This window comes from Hydractinia symbiolongicarpus, chromosome 11, assembly GCF_029227915.1.
Source record: "Hydractinia symbiolongicarpus strain clone_291-10 chromosome 11, HSymV2.1, whole genome shotgun sequence".
In the NCBI taxonomy this organism is placed as follows: Eukaryota; Metazoa; Cnidaria; class Hydrozoa; order Anthoathecata; family Hydractiniidae; genus Hydractinia; species Hydractinia symbiolongicarpus.
The window spans coordinates 15,482,639-15,495,064 of NC_079885.1; the positions used below are offsets into that span (position 1 = coordinate 15,482,639).

Genomic DNA, 12,426 nt, shown 5'->3' on the forward strand with positions numbered 1-12,426 from the left:
AAATCTTAAAGCGCATGATTGTCGTAAAGAATCGACAGCGCTTAAAAAGAGCTTTCAAATGCACATAAACACGACCTATTTCGGATGATCCAGTCAAGAAATATGACCTTTAAAGTGTGAACCATTTTCGATGTAATGTGCTAATAAATCGTAAATATCTGCCCCTTTGTGTGTCTACGACCATACCACGATGAACACACCTGTTCTCGTCCGATCACGGAAGTTAAGCATCGTTGGGCCGGGATAGTACTTGGATGGGGGACCGCCTGGGAACTCCCGGTGTCGTAGGCTATTGACTTTTTCACGTTACATTATTTATCATTACGACTGTGACGTATCTTTTTTACGCAATAGCCGCCGAGTAAATCAAGAAAGAGACATGATTAGAAGTTGCTTTCCCTTCAAAACGGCTACGATCTGGCAGCAATAAATGCGCCAAGTCGCAAATGAATGGATTACGAGCGTCAGACAAAGAAAATGGCGATGTAGTTAATTTGCTAATTAACTTTGTCATATGAAAATTAAGTCTGAAAGTACCCTAGATTGCCTTCGTTGGAACTTTTTACCGGAAATCTTAAAGCGCATTATTGTCGTAATTAATCAATAGCGCTTGAAATGAGCTTTCAAATGCACATAAACACGACCTATTTCGGATAATCCAGTCAAGAAATATGACCTTTAAAGTTTAAACCATTTTCGATGTAATGTGCTAATAAATCGTAGATATCTGCCCGTTTGTTTGTCTACGACCATACCACGATGAACACACCTGTTCTCGTCCGATCACGGAAGTTAAGCATCGTTGGGCCGGGATAGTACTTGGATGTGGGACCGCCTGGGAACTCCCGGTGTCGTAGGCTATTGACTTTTTCACGTTACATTATTTATCATTACGACTGGGACGTATCTTTTTTACGCAATAGCCGCCGAGTAAATCAAGAAAGAGACATGATTAGAAGTTGCTTTCCCTTCAAAACGGCTACAATCTTGCTGCAATAAATGCGCCACGTCGCAAATAAATGGATTACGAGCGTCAGACAAAGAAAATGGCGATGTAGTTACTTTGCTAATTAACTTTGTCATATGAAAATTAAGTCTGAAAGTACCCTAGATTGCCTTCGTTGGAACTTTTTACCGGAAATCTTAAAGCGCATTATTGTCGTAATTAATGGATAGCGCTTGAAACGAGCTTTCAAATGCACATAAACACAACCTATTTCGGATAATCCAGTCAAGAAATATGACCTTTAAAATTTAAACCATTTTTGATGTAATGTGCTAATAAATCGTAGATATCTGCCCGTTTGTTTGTCTACGACCATACCACGATGAACACACCTGTTCTCGTCCGATCACGGAAGTTAAGCATCGTTGGGCCGGGATAGTACTTGGATGGGGAACCGCCTGGGAACTCCCGGTGTCGTAGGCTATTGACTTTTTCACGTTACATTATTTATCATTAGGACTGGGACGTATCTTTTTTACGCAATAGCCGCTGAGTAAATCAAGAAAGAGACATGATTAGAATTTGCTTTCCCTTCAAAACGGCTACAATCTTGCTGCAATAAATGCGCCACGTCGCAAATAAATGGATTACGAGCGTCAGACAAAGAAAATGGCGATGTAGTTACTTTGCTAATTAACTTTGTCATATGAAAATTAAGTCTGAAAGCACCCTAGATTTCCTTCGTTGGAACTTTTTACCGGAAATCTTAAAGCGCATGATTGTCGTAAAGAATCGACAGCGCTTAAAAAGAGCTTTCAAATGCACATAAACACGACCTATTTCGGATGATCCAGTCAAGAAATATGACCTTTAAAGTGTGAACCATTTTCGATGTAATGTGCTAATAAATCGTAGATATCTGCCCCTTTGTGTGTCTACGACCATACCACGATGAACACACCTGTTCTCGTCCAATCACGGAAGTTAAGCATCGTTGGGCCGGGATAGTACTTGGATGGGGGACCGCCTGGGAACTCCCGGTGTCGTAGGCTATTGACTTTTTCACGTTACATTATTTATCATTACGACTGTGACGTATCTTTTTTACGCAATAGCCGCTGAGTAAATCAAGTAAGGGACGTCATTAAAAGTTTCTTTCCCTTCAAAAGGGCTACAATCTGGCAGCATTAAATGCGCCAAGTCGCAAATGAATGGATTACGAGCGTCAGACAAAGAAAATGGCGAAGTAGCTAACTTGCTAATTAACTTTGTCATATGAAAATTAAGTCTGAAAGTACCCTAGATTGCTTTCGTTGGAACTTTTTACCGGAAATCTTAAAGCGCATGGTTGTCGTAATTAATCGATAGCGCTTGAAATGAGCTTTCAAATGCACATAAACACGACCTATTTCGGATAATCCAGTCAAGAAATATGACCTTTAAAGTCTAAACCATTTTCGATGTAATGTGCTAATAAATCGTAGATATCTGCCCGTTTGTTTGTCTACGACCATACCACGATGAACACACCTGTTCTCGTCCGATCACGGAAGTTAAGCATCGTTGGGCCGGGATAGTACTTGGATGGGGGACCGCCTGGGAACTCCCGGTGTCGTAGGCTATTGACTTTTTCACGTTACATTATTTATCATTACGACTGGGACGTATCTTTTTTACGCAATAGCCGCCGAGTAAATCAAGAAAGAGACATGATTAGAAGTTGTTTTCCCTTCAAAACGGCTACAATCTTGCTGCAATAAATGCGCCACGTCGCAAATAAATGGATTACGAGCGTCAGACAAAGAAAATGGCGATGTAGTTACTTTGCTAATTAACTTTGTCATATGAAAATTAAGTCTGAAAGTACCCTAGATTGCCTTCGTTGGAACTTTTTACCGGAAATCTTAAAGCGCATTATCGTCGTAATTAATGGATAGCGCTTGAAACAAGCTTTCAAATGCACATAAACACAACCTATTTCGGATAATCCAGTCAAGAAATATGACCTTTAAAATTTAAACCATTTTTGATGTAATGTGCTAATAAATCGTAGATATCTGCCCGTTTGTTTGTCTACGACCATACCACGATGAACACACCTGTTCTCGTCCGATCACGGAAGTTAAGCATCGTTGGGCCGGGATAGTACTTGGATGGGGGACCGCCTGGGAACTCCCGGTGTCGTAGGCTATTGACTTTTTCACGTTACATTATTTATCATTACGACTGGGACGTATCTTTTTTACGCAATAGCCGCCGAGTAAATCAAGAAAGAGACATGATTAGAAGTTGTTTTCCCTTCAAAACGGCTACAATCTTGCTGCAATAAATGCGCCACGTCGCAAATAAATGGATTACGAGCGTCAGACAAAGAAAATGGCGATGTAGTTACTTTGCTAATTAACTTTGTCATATGAAAATTAAGTCTGAAAGTACCCTAGATTGCCTTCGTTGGAACTTTTTACCGGAAATCTTAAAGCGCATTATCGTCGTAATTAATGGATAGCGCTTGAAACGAGCTTTCAAATGCACATAAACACAACCTATTTCGGATAATCCAGTCAAGAAATATGACCTTTAAAATTTAAACCATTTTTGATGTAATGTGCTAATAAATCGTAGATATCTGCCCGTTTGTTTGTCTACGACCATACCACGATGAACACACCTGTTCTCGTCCGATCACGGAAGTTAAGCATCGTTGGGCCGGGATAGTACTTGGATGGGGAACCGCCTGGGAACTCCCGGTGTCGTAGACTATTGACTTTTTCACGTTACATTATTTATCATTACGACTGGGACGTATCTTTTTTACGCAATAGCCGCTGAGTAAATCAAGAAAGAGACATGATTAGAATTTGCTTTCCCTTCAAAACGGCTACAATCTTGCTGCAATAAATGCGCCACGTCGCAAATAAATGGATTACAAGCGTCAGACAAAGAAAATGGCGATGTAGTTACTTTGCTAATTAACTTTGTCATATGAAAATTAAGTCTGAAAGCACCCTAGATTTCCTTCGTTGGAACTTTTTACCGGAAATCTTAAAGCGCATGATTGTCGTAAAGAATCGACAGCGCTTAAAAAGAGCTTTCAAATGCACATAAACACGACCTATTTCGGATGATCCAGTCAAGAAATATGACCTTTAAAGTGTGAACCATTTTCGATGTAATGTGCTAATAAATCGTAGATATCTGCCCCTTTGTGTGTCTACGACCATACCACGATGAACACACCTGTTCTCGTCCGATCACGGAAGTTAAGCATCGTTGGGCCGGGATAGTACTTGGATGGGGGACCGCCTGGGAACTCCCGGTGTCGTAGGCTATTGACTCTTTCACGTTACATTATTTATCATTACGACTGTGACGTATCTTTTTTACGCAATAGCCGCCGAGTAAATCAAGAAAGAGACATGATTAGAAGTTGCTTTCCCTTCAAAACGACTACCATCGTGCTGCAATAAATGCGCCACGTCGCAAATGAATGGATTACGAGCGTCAGACAAAGAAAATAGCGATGTACTTACTTTGCTAACTAATTTTGTCATATGAAAATTAAGTCTGAAAGTACCCTAGATTTCCTTCGTTGGAACTTTTTACCGGAAATCTTAAAGCGCATTATTGTCGTAATTAATGAATAGCGCTTGAAATGAGCTTTCAAATGCACATAAACACGACCTATTTCGGATAATCCAGTCAAGAAATATGACCTTTAAAGTTTAAACCATTTTCGATGTAATGTGCTAATAAATCGTAGATATCTGCCCGTTTGTTTGTCTACGACCATACCACGATGAACACACCTGTTCTCGTCAGATCACGGAAGTTAAGCATCGTTGGGCCGGGATAGTACTTGGATGGGGGACCGCCTGGGAACTCCCGGTGTCGTAGGCTATTGACTTTTTCACGTTACATTATTTATCATTACGACTGGGACGTATCTTTTTTACGCAATAGCCGCTGAGTAAATCAAGAAAGAGACATGATTAGAAGTTGCTTTCCCTTCAAAACGGCTACAATCTTGCTGCAATAAATGCGCCACGTCGCAAATAAATGGATTACGAGCGTCAGACAAAGAAAATGGCGATGTAGTTACTTTGCTAATTAACTTTGTCATATGAAAATTAAGTCTGAAAGCACCCTAGATTTCCTTTGTTGGAACTTTTTACCGGAAATCTTAAAGCGCATTATTGTCGTAATTAATGGATAGCGCTTGAAATGAGCTTTCAAATGCACATAAACACGACCTATTTCGGATAATCCAGTCAAGAAATATGACCTTTAAAATTTAAACCATTTTCGATGTAATGTGCTAATAAATCGTAGATATCTGCCCGTTTGTTTGTCTACGACCATACCACGATGAACACACCTGTTCTCGTCCGATCACGGAAGTTAAGCATCGTTGGGCCGGGATAGTACTTGGATGGGGGACCGCCTGGGAACTCCTGGTGTCGTAGGCTATTGACTTTTTCACGTTACATTATTTATCATTACGACTGGGACGTATCTTTTTTACGCAATAGCCGCTGAGTAAATCAAGAAAGAGACATGATTAGAAGTTGCTTTCCCTTCAAAACGGCTACAATCTTGCAGCATTAAATGCGCCACGTCGCAAATAAATGGATTACGAGCGTCAGACAAAGAAAATGGCGATGTAGTTACTTTGCTAATTAACTTTGTCATATGAAAATTAAGTCTGAAAGCACCCTAGATTTCCTTCGTTGGAACTTTTTACCGGAAATCTTAAAGCGCATGGTTGTCGTAAAGAATCGATAGCGCTTAAAAAGAGCTTTCAAATGCACATAAACACGACCTATTTCGGATGATCCAGTCAAGAAATATTACCTTTAAAGTTTGAACCATTTTCGATGTAATGTGCTAATAAATCGTAGATATCTGCCCGTTTGTGTGTCTACGACCATACCACGATGAACACACCTGTTCTCGTCCGGTCACAGAAGTTAAGCATCCTCGGGCCGGGATAGTACTTGGATGGAGGACCGCCTGGGAACTCCCGGTGTCGTAGGCTATAGACTTTTTCACGTTACATTATTTATCATTACGACTGTGACGTATCTTTTTTACGCAATAGCCGCTGAGTAAATCAAGTAAGGGACATCATTAGAAGTTTCTTTCCCTTCAAAAGGGCTACGATCTGGCAGCATTAAATGCGCCACGTCGCAAATGAATGGATTACGAGCGTCAGACAAGGAGAATGGCGATGTAGCTAATTTGCTAATTAACTTTGTCATATGAAAATTAAGTCTGAAAGTACCCTAGATTGCCTTCGTTGGAACTTTTTACCGGAAATTTTAAAGCGCATTATTGTCGTAATTAATGAATAGCGCTTGAAATGAGCTTTCAAATGCACATAAACACGACCTATTTCGGATAATCCAGTCAAGAAATATGACCTTTAAAGTTTAAACCATTTTCGATGTAATGTGCTAATAAATCGTAGATATCTGCCCGTTTGTTTGTCTACGACCATACCACGATGAACACACCTGTTCTCGTCAGATCACGGAAGTTAAGCATCGTTGGGCCGGGATAGTACTTGGATGGGGGACCGCCTGGGAACTCCCGGTGTCGTAGGCTATTGACTTTTTCACGTTACATTATTTATCATTACGACTGTGACGTATCTTTTTTACGCAATAGCCGCTGAGTAAATCAAGTAAGGGACATCATTAGAAGTTTCTTTCCCTTCAAAAGGGCTACGATCTGGCAGCATTAAATGCGCCACGTCGCAAATGAATGGATTACGAGCGTCAGACAAAGAGAATGGCGATGTAGCTAATTTGCTAATTAACTTTGTCATATGAAAATTAAGTCTGAAAGTACCCTAGATTGCCTTCGTTGGAACTTTTTACCGGAAATCTTAAAGCGCATGGTTGTCGTAATTAATGGATAGCGCTTGAAATGAGCTTTCAAATGCACATAAACACGACCTATTTCGGATGATCCAGTCAAGAAATATGATCTTTAAAATTTAAACCATTTTCGATGTAATGTGCTAATAAATCGTAGATATCTGCCCGTTTGTTTGTCTACGACCATACCACGATGAACACACCTGTTCTCGTCCGATCACGGAAGTTAAGCATCGTTGGGCCGGGATAGTACTTGGATGGGGGACTGCCTGGGAACTCCTGGTGTCGTAGGCTATTGACTTTTTCACGTTACATTATTTATCATTACGACTGGGACGTATCTTTTTTACGCAATAGCCGCTGAGTAAATCAAGAAAGAGACATGATTAGAAGTTGCTTTCCCTTCAAAACGGCTACAATCTTGCTGCAATAAATGTGCCACGTCGCAAATGAATGGATTACGAGCGTCAGACAAAGAAAATGGCGATGTAGCTAATTTGCTAATTAACTTTGTCATATGAAAATTAAGTCTGAAAGTACCCTAGATTGCCTTCGTTGGAACTTTTTACCGGAAATCTTAAAGCGCATGGTTGTCGTAATTAATGGATAGCGCTTGAAATGAGCTTTCAAATGCACATAAACACGACCTATTTCGGATGATCCAGTCAATAAATATGACCTTTAAAGTTTAAACCATTTTCGATGTGATGTGCTAATAAATCGTAGATATCTGCCCGTTTGTTTGTTTACGACCATACCACGATGAACACACCTGTTCTCGTCCGATCACGGAAGTTAAGCATCGTCGGGCCGGGATAGTACTTGGATGGGGAACCGCCTGGGAACTCCCGGTGTCGTAGGCTATTGACTTTTTCACGTTACATTATTTATCATTACGACTGTGACGTATCTTTTTTACGCAATAGCCGCTGAGTAAATCAAGTAAGGGACATCATTAGAAGTTTCTTTCCCTTCAAAAGGGCTACGATCTGGCAGCATTAAATCCGCCACGTCGCAAATGAATGGATTACGAGCGTCAGACAAAGAGAATGGCGATGTAGCTAATTTGCTAATTAACTTTGTCATATGAAAATTAAGTCTGAAAGTACCCTAGATTGCCTTCGTTGGAACTTTTTACCGGAAATTTTAAAGCGCATTATTGTCGTAATTAATGAATAGCGCTTGAAATGAGCTTTCAAATGCACATAAACACGACCTATTTCGGATAATCCAGTCAAGAAATATGACCTTTAAAGTTTAAACCATTTTCGATGTAATGTGCTAATAAATCGTAGATATCTGCCCGTTTGTTTGTCTACGACCATACCACGATGAACACACCTGTTCTCGTCAGATCACGGAAGTTAAGCATCGTTGGGCCGGGATAGTACTTGGATGGGGGACCGCCTGGGAACTCCCGGTGTCGTAGGCTATTGACTTTTTCACGTTACATTATTTATCATTACGACTGTGACGTATCTTTTTTACGCAATAGCCGCTGAGTAAATCAAGTAAGGGACATCATTAGAAGTTTCTTTCCCTTCAAAAGGGCTACGATCTGGCAGCATTAAATGCGCCACGTCGCAAATGAATGGATTACGAGCGTCAGACAAAGAGAATGGCGATGTAGCTAATTTGCTAATTAACTTTGTCATATGAAAATTAAGTCTGAAAGTACCCTAGATTGCCTTCGTTGGAACTTTTTACCGGAAATCTTAAAGCGCATGGTTGTCGTAATTAATGGATAGCGCTTGAAATGAGCTTTCAAATGCACATAAACACGACCTATTTCGGATGATCCAGTCAAGAAATATGACCTTTAAAATTTAAACCATTTTCGATGTAATGTGCTAATAAATCGTAGATATCTGCCCGTTTGTTTGTCTACGACCATACCACGATGAACACACCTGTTCTCGTCCGATCACGGAAGTTAAGCATCGTTGGGCCGGGATAGTACTTGGATGGGGGACCGCCTGGGAACTCCTGGTGTCGTAGGCTATTGACTTTTTCACGTTACATTATTTATCATTACGACTGGGACGTATCTTTTTTACGCAATAGCCGCTGAGTAAATCAAGAAAGAGACATGATTAGAAGTTGCTTTCCCTTCAAAACGGCTACAATCTTGCTGCAATAAATGCGCCACGTCGCAAATGAATGGATTACGAGCGTCAGACAAAGAAAATGGCGATGTAGCTAATTTGCTAATTAACTTTGTCATATGAAAATTAAGTCTGAAAGTACCCTAGATTGCCTTCGTTGGAACTTTTTACCGGAAATCTTAAAGCGCATGGTTGTCGTAATTAATGGATAGCGCTTGAAATGAGCTTTCAAATGCACATAAACACGACCTATTTCGGATGATCCAGTCAATAAATATGACCTTTAAAGTTTAAACCATTTTCGATGTGATGTGCTAATAAATCGTAGATATCTGCCCGTTTGTTTGTTTACGACCATACCACGATGAACACACCTGTTCTCGTCCGATCACGGAAGTTAAGCATCTTCGGGCCGGGATAGTACTTGGATGGGGGACCGCCCGCCTGGGAACTCCCGGTGTCGTAGGCTATTGACTTTTTCACGTTACATTATTTATCATTACGACTGTGACGTATCTTTTTTACGAAATAGCCGCTGAGTAAATCAAGAAAGAGACATGATTAGAAGTTGCTTTCCCTTCAAAACGGCTACAATCTTGCTGCAATAAATGCGCCACGTCGCAAATGAATGGATTACGAGCGTCAGACAAAGAAAATGGCGATGTAGCTAATTTGCTAATTAACTTTGTCATATGAAAATTAAGTCTGAAAGTACCCTAGTTTGCCTTCGTTGGAACTTTTTACCGGAAATCTTAAAGCGCATGGTTGTCGTAATTAATGGATAGCGCTTGAAATGAGCTTTCAAATGCACATAAACACGACCTATTTCGGATGATCCAGTCAATAAATATGACCTTTAAAGTTTAAACCATTTTCGATGTGATGTGCTAATAAATCGTAGATATCTGCCCGTTTGTTTGTTTACGACCATACCACGATGAACACACCTGTTCTCGTCCGATCACGGAAGTTAAGCATCTTCGGGCCGGGATAGTACTTGGATGGGGGACCGCCCGCCTGGGAACTCCCGGTGTCGTAGGCTATTGACTTTTTCACGTTACATTATTTATCATTACGACTGTGACGTATCTTTTTTACGAAATAGCCGCTGAGTAAATCAAGAAAGAGACATGATTAGAAGTTGCTTTCCCTTCAAAACGGCTACAATCTTGCTGCAATAAATGCGCCACGTCGCAAATGAATGGATTACGAGCGTCAGACAAAGAAAATGGCGATGTAGTTACTTTGCTAATTAACTTTGTCATATGAAAATTAAGTCTGAAAGTACCCTAGATTGCCTTCGTTGAAACTTTTTACCGGAAATCTTTAAGCGCATGGTTGTCGTAATTAATGGATAGCGCTTGAAATGAGCTTTCAAATGCACATAAACACGACCTATTTCGGATGATCCAGTCAATAAATATGACCTTTAAAGTTTAAACCATTTTCGATGTGATGTGCTAATAAATCGTAGATATCTGCCCGTTTGTTTGTTTACGACCATACCACGATGAACACACCTGTTCTCGTCCGATCACGGAAGTTAAGCATCGTCGGGCCGGGATAGTACTTGGAATGGGGACCGCCCGCCTGGGAGCTCCCGGTGTCGTAGGCTATTGACTTTTTCACGTTACATTATTTATCATTACGACTGTGACGTATCTTTTTTACGAAATAGCCGCTGAGTAAATCAAGAAAGAGACATGATTAGAAGTTGCTTTCCCTTCAAAACGGCTACAATCTTGCTGCAATAAATGCGCCACGTCGCAAATGAATGGATTACGAGCGTCAGACAAAGAAAATGGCGATGTAGTTACTTTGCTAATTAACTTTGTCATATGAAAATTAAGTCTGAAAGCACCCTAGATTTCCTTCGTTGGAACTTTTTACCGGAAATCTTAAAGCGCATTATTGTCGTAATTAATGGATAGCGCTTGAAATGAGCTTTCAAATGCACATAAACACGACCTATTTCGGATAATCCAGTCAAGAAATATGACCTTTAAAATTTAAACCATTTTCGATGTAATGTGCTAATAAATCGTAGATATCTGCCCGTTTGTTTGTCTACGACCATACCACGATGAACACACCTGTTCTCGTCCGATCACGGAAGTTAAGCATCGTCGGGCCGGGGTAGTACTTGGATGGGGGACCGCCTGGGAACTCCCGGTGTCGTAGGCTATTGACTTTTTCACGTTACATTATTTATCATTAGGACTGGGACGTATCTTTTTTACGCAATAGCCGCTGAGTAAATCAAGAAAGAGACATGATTATAAGTTGCTTTCCCTTCAAAACGGCTACAATCTTGCTGCAATAAATGCGCCACGTCGCAAATAAATGGATTACGAGCGTCAGACAAAGAAAATGGCGATGTAGTTACTTTGCTAATTAACTTTGTCATATGAAAATTAAGTCTGAAAGTACCCTAGATTGCATTCGTTGGAACTTTTTACCGGAAATCTTAAAGCGCATTATTGTCGTAATTAATGGATAGCGCTTGAAACGAGCTTTCAAATGCACATAAACACAACCTTTTTCGGATAATCCAGTCAAGAAATATGACCTTTAAAATTTACATTATTTTTGATGTAATGTGCTAATAAATCGTAGATATCTGCCCGTTTGTTTGTCTACGACCATACCACGATGAACACACCTGTTCTCGTCCGATCACGGAAGTTAAGCATCGTTGGGCCGGGATAGTACTTGGATGGGGGACCGCCTGGGAACTCCCGGTGTCGTAGGCTATTGACTTTTTCACGTTACATTATTTATCATTAGGACTGGGACGTATCTTTTTTACGCAATAGCCGCTGAGTAAATCAAGAAAGAGACATAATTAGAATTTGCTTTCCCTTCAAAACGGCTACAATCTTGCTGCAATAAATGCGCCACGTCGCAAATAAATGGATTACGAGCGTCAGACAAAGAAAATGGCGATGTAGTTACTTTGCTAATAAACTTTGTCATATGAAAATTAAGTCTGAAAGCACCCTAGATTTCCTTCGTTAGAACTTTTTACCGGAAATCTTAAAGCGCATGGTTGTCGTAAAGAATCGATAGCGCTTAAAAAGAGCTTTCAAATGCACATAAACACGACCTATTTCGGATGATCCAGTCAAGAAATATGACCTTTAAAGTGTGAACCATTTTCGATGTAATGTGCTAATAAATCGTAGATATCTGCCCCTTTGTGTGTCTACGACCATACCACGATGAACACACCTGTTCTCGTCCGATCACGGAAGTTAAACATCGTTAGGCCGGGATAGTACTTGGATGGGGGACCGCCTGGGAACTCCCGGTGTCGTAGGCTATTGACTTTTTCACGTTACATTATTTATCATTACGACTGGGACGTATCTTTTTTACGCAATAGCCGCTGAGTAAATCAAGAAAGAGACATGATTAGAAGTTGCTTTCCCTTCAAAACGGCTACAATCTTGCTGCAGTAAATGCGCCACGTCGCAAATAAATGGATTACGAGCGT

At 40.5% G+C, this 12,426-nt stretch overlaps 19 non-coding genes and 3 pseudogenes across 19 annotated transcripts; all 22 read left to right on the forward strand.

Moving 5' to 3' along the window:
* Positions 1 to 172: 172 nt before the first annotated feature.
* LOC130616219 (5S ribosomal RNA) lies at positions 173 to 291 on the forward strand. The gene has a single exon (XR_008977303.1). It is a non-coding gene; the product is annotated as a 5S ribosomal RNA (ribosomal RNA).
* A 450-nt stretch (positions 292 to 741) lies between these two features.
* LOC130616562 (5S ribosomal RNA) lies at positions 742 to 860 on the forward strand. Its single transcript, XR_008977644.1, has one exon. It is a non-coding gene; the product is annotated as a 5S ribosomal RNA (ribosomal RNA).
* A 450-nt stretch (positions 861 to 1,310) lies between these two features.
* On the forward strand, positions 1,311 to 1,429 carry LOC130615405 (5S ribosomal RNA). The gene has a single exon (XR_008976494.1). It is a non-coding gene; the product is annotated as a 5S ribosomal RNA (ribosomal RNA).
* Positions 1,430 to 1,879: 450 nt separating this feature from the next.
* Positions 1,880 to 1,998, forward strand: LOC130616335 (5S ribosomal RNA). The gene has a single exon (XR_008977417.1). It is a non-coding gene; the product is annotated as a 5S ribosomal RNA (ribosomal RNA).
* A 450-nt stretch (positions 1,999 to 2,448) lies between these two features.
* LOC130616231 (5S ribosomal RNA) lies at positions 2,449 to 2,567 on the forward strand. Its single transcript, XR_008977315.1, has one exon. It is a non-coding gene; the product is annotated as a 5S ribosomal RNA (ribosomal RNA).
* A 450-nt stretch (positions 2,568 to 3,017) lies between these two features.
* On the forward strand, positions 3,018 to 3,136 carry LOC130616244 (5S ribosomal RNA). The gene has a single exon (XR_008977327.1). It is a non-coding gene; the product is annotated as a 5S ribosomal RNA (ribosomal RNA).
* Positions 3,137 to 3,586: 450 nt separating this feature from the next.
* Positions 3,587 to 3,705, forward strand: LOC130619192 (5S ribosomal RNA). Its single transcript, XR_008979935.1, has one exon. It is a non-coding gene; the product is annotated as a 5S ribosomal RNA (ribosomal RNA).
* A 450-nt stretch (positions 3,706 to 4,155) lies between these two features.
* On the forward strand, positions 4,156 to 4,274 carry LOC130616257 (5S ribosomal RNA). Its single transcript, XR_008977339.1, has one exon. It is a non-coding gene; the product is annotated as a 5S ribosomal RNA (ribosomal RNA).
* A 450-nt stretch (positions 4,275 to 4,724) lies between these two features.
* On the forward strand, positions 4,725 to 4,843 carry LOC130617668 (5S ribosomal RNA). Its single transcript, XR_008978745.1, has one exon. It is a non-coding gene; the product is annotated as a 5S ribosomal RNA (ribosomal RNA).
* A 450-nt stretch (positions 4,844 to 5,293) lies between these two features.
* On the forward strand, positions 5,294 to 5,412 carry LOC130616312 (5S ribosomal RNA). The gene has a single exon (XR_008977394.1). It is a non-coding gene; the product is annotated as a 5S ribosomal RNA (ribosomal RNA).
* Positions 5,413 to 5,862: 450 nt separating this feature from the next.
* LOC130617422 (5S ribosomal RNA) lies at positions 5,863 to 5,981 on the forward strand. The gene has a single exon (XR_008978500.1). It is a non-coding gene; the product is annotated as a 5S ribosomal RNA (ribosomal RNA).
* A 450-nt stretch (positions 5,982 to 6,431) lies between these two features.
* LOC130617681 (5S ribosomal RNA) lies at positions 6,432 to 6,550 on the forward strand. The gene has a single exon (XR_008978757.1). It is a non-coding gene; the product is annotated as a 5S ribosomal RNA (ribosomal RNA).
* A 450-nt stretch (positions 6,551 to 7,000) lies between these two features.
* Positions 7,001 to 7,119, forward strand: LOC130615445 (5S ribosomal RNA). The gene has a single exon (XR_008976534.1). It is a non-coding gene; the product is annotated as a 5S ribosomal RNA (ribosomal RNA).
* A 450-nt stretch (positions 7,120 to 7,569) lies between these two features.
* LOC130616160 (5S ribosomal RNA) lies at positions 7,570 to 7,688 on the forward strand. Its single transcript, XR_008977244.1, has one exon. It is a non-coding gene; the product is annotated as a 5S ribosomal RNA (ribosomal RNA).
* Positions 7,689 to 8,138: 450 nt separating this feature from the next.
* Positions 8,139 to 8,257, forward strand: LOC130617693 (5S ribosomal RNA). Its single transcript, XR_008978769.1, has one exon. It is a non-coding gene; the product is annotated as a 5S ribosomal RNA (ribosomal RNA).
* A 450-nt stretch (positions 8,258 to 8,707) lies between these two features.
* Positions 8,708 to 8,826, forward strand: LOC130616435 (5S ribosomal RNA). Its single transcript, XR_008977516.1, has one exon. It is a non-coding gene; the product is annotated as a 5S ribosomal RNA (ribosomal RNA).
* A 450-nt stretch (positions 8,827 to 9,276) lies between these two features.
* On the forward strand, positions 9,277 to 9,399 carry LOC130618420 (5S ribosomal RNA; annotated as a pseudogene).
* A 450-nt stretch (positions 9,400 to 9,849) lies between these two features.
* LOC130618422 (5S ribosomal RNA) lies at positions 9,850 to 9,972 on the forward strand (annotated as a pseudogene).
* Positions 9,973 to 10,422: 450 nt separating this feature from the next.
* On the forward strand, positions 10,423 to 10,545 carry LOC130618628 (5S ribosomal RNA; annotated as a pseudogene).
* Positions 10,546 to 10,995: 450 nt separating this feature from the next.
* LOC130615138 (5S ribosomal RNA) lies at positions 10,996 to 11,114 on the forward strand. Its single transcript, XR_008976227.1, has one exon. It is a non-coding gene; the product is annotated as a 5S ribosomal RNA (ribosomal RNA).
* A 450-nt stretch (positions 11,115 to 11,564) lies between these two features.
* On the forward strand, positions 11,565 to 11,683 carry LOC130616269 (5S ribosomal RNA). The gene has a single exon (XR_008977351.1). It is a non-coding gene; the product is annotated as a 5S ribosomal RNA (ribosomal RNA).
* A 450-nt stretch (positions 11,684 to 12,133) lies between these two features.
* On the forward strand, positions 12,134 to 12,252 carry LOC130616590 (5S ribosomal RNA). Its single transcript, XR_008977670.1, has one exon. It is a non-coding gene; the product is annotated as a 5S ribosomal RNA (ribosomal RNA).
* Positions 12,253 to 12,426: the final 174 nt, after the last annotated feature.